This window comes from Tyto alba, unplaced genomic scaffold (assembly GCF_018691265.1).
Source record: "Tyto alba isolate M040663 unplaced genomic scaffold, T.alba_DEE_v4.0 Super-Scaffold_8, whole genome shotgun sequence".
Lineage (NCBI taxonomy): Eukaryota > Metazoa > Chordata > Aves > Strigiformes > Tytonidae > Tyto > Tyto alba.
In genome coordinates, this window is record NW_024881329.1 from 22,002,342 (window position 1) to 22,017,228 (window position 14,887).

The following is a 14,887-nucleotide window of genomic DNA, read 5'->3' on the forward strand; positions in this document are numbered from 1 at the left end:
CCCTTTTCCTGTGCCTATAATTAGCCCTGGCTCCCCGCCACCATATACTGTATGATCCTGGAAAGAGGTCATGGCTTTGCTGAAATTCTTGGGAACAGAGCTGCCTTTGCAGCTGGGAAAGCAGTGCAATTTCCAAGCAGATAAGAAATAGGGCAAATGCAACTCTTTTTCCCTGCTGTAATTTATGGGCTCTGGGCATGGCATCCGACAGCCTCCTCCCTGCTCCGGCTCTCCTCTTGCTCGGGGGAACGGATGAGTCTGTCTGGATTGGCAAAGGGGTTCCCACCGGCTCCAGGGACGCTGCCCGGGGGGTGGGGGGGTGGGGGGGGTGAGGAGAGCCCCTTCTTCTCCCGGCTCTTGTTTTTCCCTCCTGCTCTGTCCCATCCAAGGGCTTGCCCAGGGCTGGAGAAGGAGACAAACCCCATTCCTGAGCGTTTGGGGGTCCTTTCCACTTCTAAAACTTCTCATTTTTGTGAATTTCCTGGGAGCGGATTTCCCCTTGCAATAGGAAAAGCATCATCTCAGTGATCTTAAAGGACTTTTCCAACCTAAACGATTCTGTGATTCCATGATCTCCAGCCAGGTGAGGAATAGGACCCCGCTTTTCTCCCACAAAGGGGCAAAGCAAACGGGAGCAGAGGGGTCTGCTGGGCTTGGGGAGGGTTTTCCTGCCCCTGAACCCTCCTGTGCAAACAGTTGAAAAAACTCAAAGTGAAAAGAATGTTTTTAAAATAGAAAACTCCCCTCTTCTTAAAAGAGAGACAGCAATACAGCAAAATCCCCTGTTAAGAAGTTTCCCAAAGCACTGCTATTGTTTCTCTACCACTGTACAGTAATTCTGAGCAAAAGTCAGGATAAATACAACCAAAAAGGACAGGAATAAAGAGCAAGGGCTCAAGTTGCCATCCTGGCAGGGACTCTGCACGTGCTCTGTCCCCCCGGCAGTATCCCACCGCTGAGCTGATCTTCCCTTTCCAATGGAGAGATTAGCTAAAAAAAATCACGAGATTAAAAAGCAAAACACTTTCCATTTGTTTTAATTGGCTTGTAGGCCAGAGAGCTGCTTCTCCTCCCTCCCTTTTAAATCTGAACGCTGTGATTTTCGCTTTAAATTACAGGACTGTGGGACTGGGGTTTTGAGGGGAAAAAGCACTGAGGGTGCTGAGGTCCACGATGCTGCTGCCAGGTCCCCTTTTGCAGCACCAAGAGTTTTTCCAGTGATTGCAAGACTTGATAAACCCCTTTTTTTTTTTTTTTCACGTTTGCCAGTGCTGGCGTGTTCATACTGGGGGTTGCGTTTGGGATTTGGGATTTTTCCAAGGGTCAACAAGGCGGATCTGTCAGAGGGAGGTGCTGGGAGGTGATGCTTGCACCAGCCACTGAGATTTTGTTGCCCCGCAGGGGACCGAGTCATTTGGGGAGCGGCAGGGCAGTTTCCTACGGATTCGTGCCGCTCGGTTGACTGCTTAACCAAATTACAGAGAGATCTTCTTTTTTTCTGTTAGGTGCCTATAAAATCCCCCTTCTGCTTTCCCCTCACAGTGGCGTACGTGGGGGGTGGTGTAGGAGTTGCTGATGACGGCACCGAATGTGCAAGTGTTTCTCTGCACCTCGCCGGAGAGAAATATTTTAATCTTTTTTTTTTTTTTTTTTTAATTTTTCCCCCCCAAAAAAAAAAAAAAAAAGTGGATCTGAAGTTTGGGAAGTAGGCGCCCTCCCCACAGAGATTCGCCGAGGATGCAAGGGATTTTTGGGCTTGAATGTGTAGATTTGGGTAACCCCAGGGCTGATTTTATTCTCTGGTTCGGGGTTTTCCCCCGCTGGGTTTTGGGAGGCTGCTGAGCAGCAGAGGCTCGCTCCGTCGGGATGTGGCTCCTGCTTTTCCAGATGCAACCCTGGCTTTGTGGCTGGTGCAGAGCTGTGCTCAGCTGCCGGATCAGTGCTTTGCCTTTTGGCCCATAGAGTTCGCACGAGGGATTGGGGTTTGCATGAGGGGTTGGGGGCAACCCCCTTTTTTTTTTTTTTGCTTTTTGGGGAGGAGCAGCCCTGGTTCCTGATCGGGTCGCGGCCGCGCTGGCTGGTTTTTCAACCCCTTGCAGGGGTTTCATCTGGAAGTGATGGTGGGTGCTGGTGCCAGTGGCTGTCACTGGTGGGCTGGATACTGGGCGAGCGAGGCGAGGAGGGGGTTGTTGAAAGGTGCTGGGTGCCTGGGAGGTGGCAGCAGCCCTGCCCATGGCCAGCTTAGCTCAGGACACACAGGAGGGTCTGTAGCACAACCCCGAATTAAATGCACATCTCCCAGGCGTCCCGCGTTTGACCACAAAGCCATCTCTGCTCCTCACAAGGAGGGCCTTTTTCTTTCTTCTTTGCAAGTTACTTTTATAAGCAGGTTTAAAAAAAGCTCTTGGCTTCCAGCTATGAAGCTGGGCTGAGATTTTCCGGCATGGTGACAGTCCCCGGTCCCCGGGTTGGGGGACAGCAGTGAGGGACATGTGGAGGTTTGCGTGGTGCCTTGTCCTAGTTAGTCCCCACCTCTTCCATCTGCATCTGCAATTGTGTTTGCACGGGGTTTTGGGGGGCTGGTCGACAGCCCCTCTCCCCTTCCCCAGCCCACCCCAGGAAGGCCTTGTGTCACCTAATTGCAGCTGGGAGGTGACTTAGGACCTTCAGCTCTTTGTCGGAGAAGGGTTGACGGATGGGCTGGAGGTTTTGGACTTGGGTGAACGTGTTTGTTTGGTTTCCATGGGGAGAGGATGGGGCTGAGCTGCCGGTGGCAGCCCGAGCTGCCCGGGGAGGCTGCGGCAATGCAAAACGTCCCCCGGAGCCAGCGGCTGCTGACTCGGCCGACAGCCAGAGCACGGCGGTGAGGGGCCTGGGCTTTGCTCTTAATTACGATGATTTTCTGCCATCGTCCCTCTCACCGGCGCTGGCACGCAGCCCCATCTCATCACACCTCACCCGCTGGCCTTGGGAGTTTGGAGCTGCCTCGCAGAGCCGGGGCTGGGGCTGCGCACCCAGCCCAGCCGGATTCCTGGGCTTGGGGAGGGGGGGGGGGGGCACGTGCTGCATCACCCTGGGTGAACTCCTTCGGGGACCTGCCCGAGGTAGGGTTGTTCCTAAATAGCGGGGTGAGAGGAGCTTTGTTCCTGCCGGGCACACACGCGGGAACTCCCGGTGCCACCCGTGAGCTTTTTGCACAGATCCACGTCGTTGCTCTAAACAGGCCTGGTGGCCGGGCGGGCGCGGATGCATTGGGACGGGGTCCCTTCCACAGCACACCCCCGGCCCTGCTGCCCTCGCAGGCACCGGCGCGTGTTGAAGAACCAAACTCGGGGTTGATTTTCCTCCGGCTCCGCTCTGGTCATCCGCGGGCGGTTGCGTCGGTCGGCGGCCGTCGGTGATAATTTGCCGGTGTGTTCTGTCGGTGTGCGCGCCGGTGGGATTTGCATCCCCCTCGGCGCCTCGCGTGGGGTTTTACGTGGATGTGGAGCGGCTGCAAAGGCAGTGGCAGAGGATCCGTCCCCACCGTGTGACAGAAAGGAGAGGGTGGCTTGAAAGATAAGTGGGAATCAGATGGGTGGTGTTTGGGGAGAGCCGGCAGCAGACAAGGAGGGGTTGGTGGGGCAGTCAGTAGGGCTTAAGGGGAGTCTGGGGGGCAAAATGGCTGATAGTGCCTCCTCTGCTTTACCTCTGCCTTGGAAATGCTGGCAGGAGCTGGAATTGCAAATCTGGAATAGCTGTTACGGCTCCTGTAAAGCCTCCTGCACCCCAGGAGCAGCACTGGGGTTTTTCATGCGATGCCTGGGTGGGTACCGGGGGACGTGAGCAGGGTGGGGGCACTCGCGGCCCCTCTTGGCACCTCTGGGATGGATCTGCATGCGCTCAGGCTGCCACGAAGTTGGGCAAAATTAATTAAGGAGTGCAATCAGCAGCTGCTCCGATCAAACGTGGCAGTGGCCGGTTGTACCCGTACCTGTTCCTGTACCCATTGCCCAGCTCAGCTGCCCAGTGCCCGGCACAGCACCTGCAGAGCTGCTGCCATCTCTCTGGGCGAGGGCACAGAGGCGTGTTGCTGGGTTAACTGGTGCCACTGGGCCCCGGGGCCAGTGCCAGCAGGTGGCAATGTGGCCCGAAGCATTTGCTTCCGTCACTGGGGCGAAGGCAAGGGTTGGGTGCTTGGGGTATGGGGCACCCACGTCTTGGGATCCCTGAGCTCTCATGGGAGCCCCTGCGATGTCCTCGGGTGTTTTGGGGTTGGTTTAGGCTTGGGGTCCTCCTGGGGCTGGTGGGTGAGCAGGATGGGACAAGGAGGGAGGCGAGGGGCTCGCTGAGGGGTGGTAATAGGGGTTTGGGCTGGGGCTGGGGGGGGGGGGGGAAGGTTTGTTTCTCCAGCTCTGCTGTTTCTGCCCCTCTCTGTGCCTCAGTTTCCCTGCTCTGGGAGGAGCCGGCGGTGCTGCGAGGCAGTAGGACCCCCATGTGCGGGCAGTCGTGGTCCTGCTGACCGGCACGTGGGGACGTCCTGCGGCAGTGTCAGCCCGAGACCCACAAACCGGAGCCTGCCCAGGTGTAGGCACCCGCTCGCCGGGGTATCTCTGCTCCTGCCAGATGTGCTGGGTGCAAGGAGACGGGTGGGTGGCCCAGCTGTGCAGCGAGGGCAGAAGCAGGGTGTGGGTGCTGCGAGCCAGAGGGAGACCCCCTGCACCCGTCCCTCCTCCCGCGCTTCCCCCAGTCCCCCCGCCGTCCCTCGGTCACCGGCGTGGCACGGTGCGTGGCTTTGCTCCGAAACCCATGCCAGCCCCCAGCCCTCCTGCACCCCCCGGCCGCCCCCGCCCACCCGCGTCCATACAGCTGGAGGTTTCGGTTCTGCATCTCCGCCGCCCAAGGGGGAACTTAGCCGGCGAGAGCGAAACTCGGTGGCTCCAACGGTCACATGCGTGCACTGCCTGCCCGCCCCCCCCCCCCCGCCCTCCCCCCCCCAGCACCCCTCCGTGTCCCCCAAGTCCTGGCAGGGCTGGTGGCCGCTGTTGCAACACCTGTGGCAAGTGTCTGTGCCACACTTGGCCGCCGTGACCTTTCCTGGAGCACGGCTCCGTGGGGATGGAGAGCGACCAGGGGCTGGGTTTTGGGCAGGGGACCCGTGCTGGGACCCTCTGAGGGGGGCAAAGCCTCTGCCAGGTGACCTGGAGGAGCAGGGAAGTGACACCCACCCCCCCCCCCACCTCAATTCCCACCTTGCCTCGGGCTGGGGGCACTTTCAACCCAGCCCCTGTGCTGGTGATGGGGGAGCACCGGTGGCAGTCGCACCTTTCACACGGTGTGGACGTGTGTCCTCGGCACGGCTGGCTTGTGCCATCGCTCTTGTGCCATCCCTGCACCAGCATGCCGGGCAGCCCAGCATCTCGTGCTGCTGGAGGTGGATTTATCCCCGCGCAGCTCCCTCCTCACCTTCCTCCCATCCCCTTTTCTGCAGCCCGTGCTGGCGGTGCGGGATCTGGCACAGTGGGTGGGTGGGAGCCACGGTTTCTCACTGTGTTTAAGCACCAGCCTGTCCTGCCTGGACTGGGACCTCTCCCATTTTGTCCCTTCCCACCTCTTGGTGGGAAGCCAGAGGAAACCCAAATGTAAAAGACTCATCAGGACTAATTAAGCCCTGGGGTTATTCCCCATGGCTGGTGCAAACTGGAGGCCAGACCATGGCTGAGATGCCTTAGTTTTGTGGGCTGGAGAAATGGAGAAAGTCCTTTTTTTTTGTTTGTTTGGTTTTTTTTTTGTTTTCCTGCGCTAATACTGGAGGTGATCCTTGCTGTTGCCTGGACCCCCCGAGACCAGCGTGGCAGAGCCCTGAGAACTGGGGCCACCCTGGTTTGAGGTGGGGGTCCACAAGCGCCTGGCAGAGAAGCGGCGAGCCGGGTTGGGAGCCCGGGGAGGGGAAGTTTGGGTTTGGTATCCAAATGTTTGCGGCCCCGAGCCCGTTGCTAGAGGAAACATGAAAAAAGGGGAAGGAGAGATTGCGGTCGGCTGCTCTTCCCCTCCACAATCTGCGCCTCCCTCTTGGCCCCTTGGGCTCCGCTTCGGCCCGGAGGAGCCCCACCACAGACGAATTCTCCCCTCCATCTCCCTTTCCCCCCAAGACTTTCCCCCGTGTGCTCGGATGTCCCCGTGGCAGTGGCCGTGCGGGATACCCCGGGGCCACCGGCACCCCAAGCAGAGCCAGCGGCAGCGAGGTTTTCCTTCGCCAAGGTAACCAGCCGAGCTCACGCCGGCAGCTTAATTGGCTGGTGATTGATCTCATAACAGGGCTGGGAGCTCGTTTGAGTGATTTAGCATCTTCCAGCCTTCTGCGCGTGGAGAGGATGTGTTTTGCCTGAGACCCTTCCTCCCCCAGCTCAAGGGAATTATTTATTTGCACGTATTACATGTATATATGATGTATCCAGGGATATATATATATTAAAAAAAATATATTTTAAAATATATATATCCAGGGATATATATATATATAAAAACTATATATATGGGGTTATATATATTTGGGGGGATATATATGTATGAGGGTATATATATTTGGGTGTTTAAATATATATATGTATGGGAATATATATATATTTTTGGGGGTATTAGCAAAGGTTGGCTGTGGCACAGGGGCTGCTGAGCAGATATCCAGGGAAGTCATGGGGAATGGTCTCTGCACATCCTCTGGGATCCTTCCAGGCAGGCTGGAGCAGCTCCACCAGCCACCCACTGCCTTTGCAGAGCAGGTTGCACCAGCCCGACTACATCAGTTAAAAAAGAGGGGGTCCCAGGAGTTCCCCCCCCCCCCCCCAACATCAGGGAGGCTGTCCTGCTGCTTTTGGGGCAGATCCCACCTGGAGGCGATTTGGTTTGTTGCTGGGCAAAACCAAAGCTTTGGTTTTCAAACAGGAACAATTTTATCGTCTGCTCAGCATTTCTGTTTGAAAGCTGGACAAAAAGATTGTCTTCTCTTTCCCCCTTTTCCTCCCCTCCTTTTTTTCACTTAGAAAGGGGAATTCACTTGGTTTTGCTGCCTCCAACCCTCCCCTATGTGATTTGTTCTTCCCCAGCTTATAAAATAACGGAGTATTTTGAAAACACGACACTGTTCCCCTTTTCTGGGCAGTATTTCTCTCTATTAAAACAAAAAGGTTTTGAATGCAGGCGGTGCCGCGGGGATGAGACCTGGGGACTGCAGAGGGTCCCTTGGGGCTGCCGGTGGCACAGCCCGGTCCCGGTCTCACTGTGCCACGGTGGGTCAGACAGTGACATTTCGAAATACCCCAGAATCCGGAGTTTCTGGCAGCTGTGGCAACAGCACTGGCGGGTGGGGGCTTTGCTGCTTTGCACCGGCTTGAAATGCTGCAAAATAGGGACTGGGGGGGGGGGGTTTACTGGTGCTGGTACCACCGGGTCCAAAGGGCAGCGGCTTCGGCAAGGTTGGCCGGGGCATGAGGCAGCCCTGGAGCCGTGGGGCTGGAGAGGATCAGACCCTTGGGCGCACGTTTGTGTGCGCTGTGGTCTCCAGACTGTCCCCCGGGAGCTGATCTGGAGCCGGGTGATGTTGGGGTACGACCCTACGCTGCGTGGGGATCAGGCCCTTGCAGGGGAGCATGTGGTGCCCTAAGACCCATCCTGACCCTCCCAGGGTTTCCCACCTTGCTGCGACGAGGGGGCAAGCTGGTGGCTCGGCAAAGGTGTTGCTTGTATTGTCGCAACCTGGGGACCACGGCACCGCCGTGGCCTGCGTGGAGTCGGATGTTGTCCGAAAGTCAGAACAGCCCAGTCAGCTCCGGGAGCTGGGGGTGTCTGGAATCACCAGCCACGGATATTTTAGCTGTCGGTTCCAGGGTCTGTGGGAGCGGTGCCTGGCGTGGCTGTGCCGTGGTGGGGACGTGGACTGGCACCGCTGGCACGCGGCTCTGGGTCCGGGTGGGACGCGAGTGGGGACCCCACAGCCCACAGGGATGCTCCCAGCTCGTCTACTGGTGTCCCCCACTGAGGAGGGGCGACTCCGTGTACAATCACCTGAGGTCTTGCTTGGCCGTGTGCCCCGCCGTTGCATCCCCATGGGATGAGAGAGCTGGCCCTGACCCCCCCCCGGGGCAGGTGGGGGTTCGGGAGCCTGTCGAGAAGCGTTTTGCATTAAACACCGGGGGTGGCATCTGTGGCACCCATGGTGCCAGGGCGGGCCCACTCACGCTAATGTCTCCATCCCTCGGAGCTGACCCCGGCCCCGTTCCCTGCGGGTAACACCTGGGTTTATGCTGGTGACAGCCCGGCGGGTCTCGGTGTGGTGGTGGGGGGCTCGTTTGCAGAGCAGCAAACCCCAAAAGTTGGCAGCTAAGATAAGGCAGGGTGGAAGCACCAGGTAACACCATCCCTCATCCTGGCTGCGAGCGTGGCACTTGCAAGGTGACACGTCTTCTGTGGGTGTCCTTGTCCCTATGCGGGACACCCTTTTTTGTTAAGGGAAATAGGAGGGTGGTCCTGGGTGGGGGGCAACAGGTTGGTCTGGGCGTTAACGGGTGCAATTGGGGCGGTGGCTGGAGCCCCCCCCCCCCCATCCTTGTCGCCGCTGCTCTCCCTTCGTGGAGGTGATGGAGCCAGGCTTGTCCGTCTGTCCCGATGCTGGGGAACCCTGTGGCCGGTCCATCCGCAGGACCCCAGCCCGCACGGCACGAGGTTGGGTGCTCTTGGGAGGCTGGAAAGCTGCTTGGACCCCGGCTGTTTCGGGGTGTCGTCTCCGCGTGGCTCCTCGGGGGCGAGGGGTAGGTGAAGCCCCAACCCGAGCCACGCGCTCCTCGCTCCGGCTTTGTTCAGGCTGAATTTTGTAATGTCAGGAAATGAGCTGGCTGTGGGAGGGGAGGCAGCGGGGAGAGGAAGGCTGGTTTTGTGGTTGAAGCGGAGGATGAGGACGCCGGAAAGCCAAGCACAATTCCTCGCTCTGTTGCAGGCGGCGGGGGGGGTGAGGCTGCAGCTCGGCTTCGGGAGCGGGAGCTCGCGGCGCGGTCGGAGAGCTGGGTGCCGGCCTCCGTGCCTCAGTTTCCCTTGCGTTCAGCGGGAAAAGCCGCCATTCCTCTCACTCGTGGGAGCGCGCCGTGAGGGGACAGGCTCTGCGTGGGGGGTGGCACTGTCTCGCGCCAGACCGTGACAACCACCGGTAGATGAATGACCAGCACGAGGCTGGCTGAGACCGCGGTGCTTTGCCTCGTGGATCGCCTCCCGTCTTCGAGGGGCGAGTAAGATGAATTTAGCAGCCACGCTTCCTCCTGGGCCGCGGCGTTTTGTGCTCGGCGAGGGCCGCTTTGGCTGCGCTCCCCGGCAGAAAGCATCCGAGCGCGCAGGTCGGTGCTTTTCCCCGCGGGGAGCACGTAAGGGGTCTTCACAGAAATTCCCTTGAAATCTTCAACTGCCAGGCTGGATCTTGTCTCTCGTTAATGATAATTTTTGGTTTATGATTTGTTCCATTCCCGAGCTCTTTTTTGGTTTTTCCCTCTGGTCGCTTCATACCTGTCCCTCCTGTTCCTTTTCCCCTCTTTTGTGGTCCCGCAGGTTCCTGTATCCCATCCCCACCTTTGGGCACACGGATGCTCTTTGCGCTTCGTGGCGTTGGGGCTTTTGGTTCCTTGCAGGAGCCTGGCAAGGTCCCGCTTGGCTTCCGCAGCCCTGGCAGCAACGCTCAGGATCAGGGTGGTGCAGGGGGTAGGGGGGAACCCTCCAGCTCCCGTCCCCTCACCCAGGGCCGCTGCGGGGGGGTGTCTGGAAGCCCCTCACTGTCCCCCCTGACTGGATGGGGTGTGCGGGGAGCCCTGTCCTTGCCTCCGTGTCCCCTCAGACTGATGGCTGCTCGTTTTTTCTTTGCAGTTTGATTGAGGAGCGGTGGCCGCAGCTCATCCTCTGCCAGGAGCGGAAGATGCTGGAGTCTGCGTAGCAGGTAGGGGAGGAAATCCCAACTTTTGGGCTCTCGCTGCCCTTGAGTTCGCTTGCCAGGGGCCGTGCATCTCCCCCGCTCCAGGCTGGGGGCGAGGAGGGGGCCCCCCACGGAGTTCCCCCCAGCTGGGTGCAGCTCAGACTCCCAAATTGGTGCAGGATCTGACCCTACAGTGGCAGGAGGAGCAGCGGGTTGTGGTGCTGGCAGGGAGGCAGGGACCACCCCCACCCCCCCCCAACCCTGGCTGCGCACCCCTCTCTTGCTGCAGGCGTGGGGAGGGGGGGGGGTCCCAGTGAGCAGAACCAGGCGGCAGAGTCCCCAAACTGGCACGGGGCAGGGAGGTGACACCTGGTCGAGGTCCTGCAGCCCGGCAGGCAGCCCCGCACCCAACGGTGGGTGCCTTTGTGATTCTCCAGCATCCGTCTTCCCCTTCGCTTTGTCGTCTGGCGCCGCTCTACTGGGTCCCAGCCACGGCCACGACACTGGCTGGGGGGCTCTGTGGGTTTCTTTCTTGGCAAATCGGGGGTGTCAGCGCAAAAGAGGGTTTTACCTCACTAGTTTCTCCCTGCGTGGATGATACTTGTGGCCAAACCCACTATTACTTTGTCCCTTGTGTTCCCCAGAAATAAGGTGCTGGTGGGGGAGGGCCCCGTGTCCAGGTTTTCTCCCTTCTTGACCTTCTTTGCCTGTTTATTGCTGTTACAGTAAATGTTTGCATCTCCCTTGTCTGCAATGAGGTTGTGGTAGAGACGATGCCACGGACCCGTTTTATGAGGGCTCTATGGTTTTGTGTAATGTATCTTCTGTACCTGATATTGAAATCAATAAAAGGAAAGATTTTAAAAATAATCTGACCCCAGCTCCTGAAAGGAGGGGACTCTGTCGTCGCTGCTTAGTGAGCAGTTTTGCTGAGTTGAGATGGCTTTTTAGTGCCGGAGAGGAGGCAGGTAATTTATTTGGAGGCTTGGTGCTGGGAGATGGGGATAGCATTCGCCGTTTCCTCCGCAAGGTCAGGACCAAGGGCTTCCTCTTGCCATGCTGATAGAAACCAAGAGCAGCTCCACAGGCTTGTGTCAGGGTGGAAGTGGTGGAAGGGCCCCGCTGTAGCTCAGCGAGGCTCGGTTTGTGCCGGCGGTGGGTCGTGGCGTGCCGGAGGAGAGCGGGGCCAGGGGGGCTCAGCCGGGTCCATCCTGCTGCGGTTCTGCGAGTGCCACGTGCTGGTATGGGCCCGGCTCCGGGCACAAAGAAATACCAGCCCAGAGGCACGCTTTTTAGGGCGGTGAATAATGAAATGGAGTAGAGGAACGATGGGAGTGGAGAGCAGGACCCTCCCCAGCTCCGGAGCGTCGCAGTCCCGCTGCACCACGCGTGTCCCATCCCCCTGGCCCCGGATGCTGGTGGGCGGCGGCAGGATCCCTCTGTAATTACACGTGTTCTCCCCCAAATTGCTGCTTGCTGCTGGAGACGGGATGCTCAGCTCCGCCGACTCCCCGCTGACCAGTTGCGACAGCTCCTTAATCTTTAGGCTCACACAAAATTCTGATTTTTTTCGGGTCAGCAGTGTCCTCCCGCAAAGCCCCATGCTGCTGCCGGTGCCGGCACAGAGTTTTGAGCAGGGGAGGAGCAGCTCAGCGATTCCTGCAGCTGCATAATTGCTCGCTCCAAGGAGCGGTGCATTAAGTTGTGCAGCTTGGGGAGGAGGATTTCGATAAAGCATCCCAGGGGACTGCTTTGAAACTCGTCCCCTTCGCTCCGCGAGCGACGGGAGCTGAGCAATTAGAAGAGCAATATCGACCCTGCCGCGGAAGCGTGCGACGACCAGCACCGGGCGATTGAATCCCGACCGAGCCCCATCCTTGCGTCCTGCAACGTGCAGCATCGCTGCCCGCGATCAATAGGCATTTTGTTTTCCTGAGGCCAGCCCCATTTGAGGCACACCAGGAAAACCTCTCTCTCCCCAAGCGCATCTGCTGCAGAAAACTCTTCTAGGGCCTGCGACCTTAATTGAATCGACTCTTTCATGTCCTGAAGACGGCCGTATCATCTCACTGCAGCCATGCTCAGTAAACCACGTGGCCGTTACCGCATGCACAAGTGGCAGGGGCTGCTTTTCTCTCGATGAGATTTTGCAGCCCAGCCTGCTTTTCTCTCGATGAGATTTTGCAGCCCAGCCTGCTTTTCTCTCGATGAGATTTTGCAGCCCAGCCTGCTTTTCTCTCGGTGAGATTTTGCAGCCCAAGGCTGATTTCCAGCTGCTTGGGAAGAGCCCTTGGGTCACCGGGTCTGCCCCTCAGCTGCCTAAGGCCTTGCATCATGATCTTTTGGAGGTTTAATGCTGGTGGAGACCAGAGTTTGCAGCTCCTGGGCTCCCACCACGTTCCAGGCGCGAGCGTGCCGCTTCGCCCGGCACCGAGCTGTTTGTGTCCGACAGGATTCTCCCTTTTTCCTGGGAGAGCTTGTAAAAACCAGCTGGCGGGCTCACCAAAAATCCCACTTCATGCCCCTTTCCAACTTTGGGAGCGGTGGGATCCTGGGTTTGGTAAAGCGATGGTTTCCTGCTGCCCGGGCGGCTGCTGAAACGCGATCGTGCTGCTGGAGGTCACCTTTTAACTCCCCGCGGAGCCGGGTGGCCTTTCGTGGTCACGGCTCTGCCCTGAGCTTTGGTTTTCTGAGCTCATCCGCTATTTTGCCACCGATGGGAGGGGATAAAAAAAAAAAAAAAAAAAAAAAAAAAAAAAATTCTTCAAAGCCGTTTTCCCTTGGGGAAAAGCCAACTTGGTCAGAAATGTCTTGCGCAGAAATGTTGTCTGACCGTGCCGACCCAGCAGTGGGACTGGTCCTCCCCGGGGGTCCCGCTGCACTGTGGGGTCTGTCCCCATCCCGCTGCGTCCCCGGGTTTGGGGTGTCCCCAGGTTTGGGGTGGCGGAGGAAGCGAGCCCTGGGGGCTGCTTTCGGCAGCTGTTGGCAAGTGAGCGGCTCTGGCTGCTCCCTTCCCCCCTGCCTGCCGGCGTAACCACCTCCTCCTGCCTTCGCATCTGCCTCTGCCCTCGGGCCGCCGCGACGCGCCCCACACGGGATTTTGGGGGGGATCGGGGGCCGGCCGGTGGCCTCGGGGACGGCGGCTCCATCCCGCGTGCTTCCTCCCGGCCGCCAGCGTGCAGCAGACGTGGAGAAGGACGCAGCCACCCTGTCTCCTGTAAGTACCTCTCACTCTTTCCACTGGAGAGTTAAAATTAGCAACTTCTTTTTTTAAAACAGGCATCACTTTAAACCTTGCCAGCCCAACTGGGTTTCCTTTTATTCCCCCTCCCCCCCCCCCCCTTTTTTTCTCTTGATTTTTTTTTTTATTTTGTTGTTATTATTGAATGTATGCATGCAATTTCTCCCCCCCCCCCCCTTTTTTTTTTAAATTTTTTTTCCCCCTCTTTTCATTCTTTCCTTTTTTAAACACGGGTGACGCTGCAGTGTCAGTGTGGAGTTTGGAGCCAAATAAACAGCCCGGCACACCCCCACCCTGATCGCCTTACAGAGCCCGGTGCCGGAGCCCAGTGCCGAATTTAGAGCCCTTATCTATTGTCAGCCTCCGTGGTCGCCGCTGCTCTGCCGGGGGGGGGGGGGGGTGTTGTTTGCCCCAGACCCCCTTTTTGCTCCTGACACAGATCTTCGATGTGAGTGTGCCTCTAATTATTTTTTTCCCCCCTCTCCTTTGTGTTCGTGGTAAAGCACAAAAGTGCCCGTAAATCAGGACCCGTTGCCTTTTATCCAGGGCTGCGTGGGCAGGGAGGGAGAAGGGGGTCTGGGGGGGGGGTGGGGGGTGTGGGGAGTTCCCATGTTGGGAGGATCAGCTGCATGGAGAGAGGGGGAAACTGAGGCACGGAGCGAGGATGTGGCTCGCTGACGGCGAGTGGGTGAGCTGGGATTTCCTCCTCTTAAAATAAAACCAAATACAGACGAGGAAGGAAAACGCAGCAGGCACGGGCTCAGATGCAGGATTGGTGGCTGTGCCTGTGGGATAAAATCCAGCCCGTTGGGGAAGCTGGAAGCCACGGTTCCCCCCCGGGGCCGGGACGATGCCGGGGACCGAGGTGGGTGGAGGGTGCCGCGGCCGGAGCTCGGCTACGCGGGGCCGGGGCCGGTGGTTGGAGGTGGCCGTCCCAGCCCGGATCTGCGAAAGCAAACAGGAAGGCAAGCGGGGAGCAGCCCACCGGGGAGGTTATTTATTGTGGTTGCTCTGAGGTTGGTACCGGGGTTTTTTAACACCTTCCTGCTCGGCACCGTTTCCTTTCGGCCGGGGCTGGGTGCCTGGCGTGGGGGGAGCTTGTGGCTCACGCAGGGAGGTGACCCGGGTACCACGCACCTCTCCACCCCAGCATCTCCCTCCCGTGCCTTCTCCTCCCTTAACTATTTTAGAAATGTTTTGTTTGCTCCAGAGACCAGCGCAGCCGGTCCTGCATGGACGGACGGATGCGGTGGGGCTGGGGCTGGCGCTGGGCTGGCTCATCCTAGAAAAAACATTTTCCATCTTGATTTTTTCTTTTTTTTTTTTTCCCAAGGTTTTTTTGTGCTGTTACTGCTTTGGAGCCAGGACTGCCCAGGTCCTGCTTGGGCTTCATAATGCTGTTAATCTTAACATCCACTTCTGTGAAAACGAAGGTGCCTGTAGGAAGGAGAACGGCATCCCTCAGAATTGCTTTTAGTGTTTCCCTCCCAAGACACGCTCGTGTGCGCTGCCCTGGCTCCGGTGCTTGTAGGATGGCTTGAACACAGCTGGGGCTGGAAGATAAACTTCACTCTTTGAGTTAAACCCAACCCTTTAACCATCGCTGGGGGTGGGCGAGGCGGGTCCTCCCCTCTGCTTGACTCAGGGCACCGCGTCGCAGCGGGGTCGGCCCCGTTTGGGGACAGAGTTCGGGGCCGTGGGTCTCGTCCCCACCGCAGGGT

The 14,887-nt window shown here is 58.4% G+C and overlaps 1 protein-coding gene across 4 annotated transcripts in view; it reads left to right on the plus strand.

The window, feature by feature from the left end:
- The window catches only part of MEF2D (myocyte enhancer factor 2D), a 76,165-nt gene that overhangs the window by 16,117 nt on the left and 45,161 nt on the right, over positions 1–14,887 (plus strand). For all 4 annotated transcript variants that reach the window (XM_042785003.1, XM_042785004.1, XM_042785005.1 and 1 more), the window contains exon 2: positions 9,880–9,949. The gene's annotated coding sequence lies outside the window, so the exon portion shown is untranslated. The remainder of the gene's footprint in view (positions 1–9,879; positions 9,950–14,887) is intronic.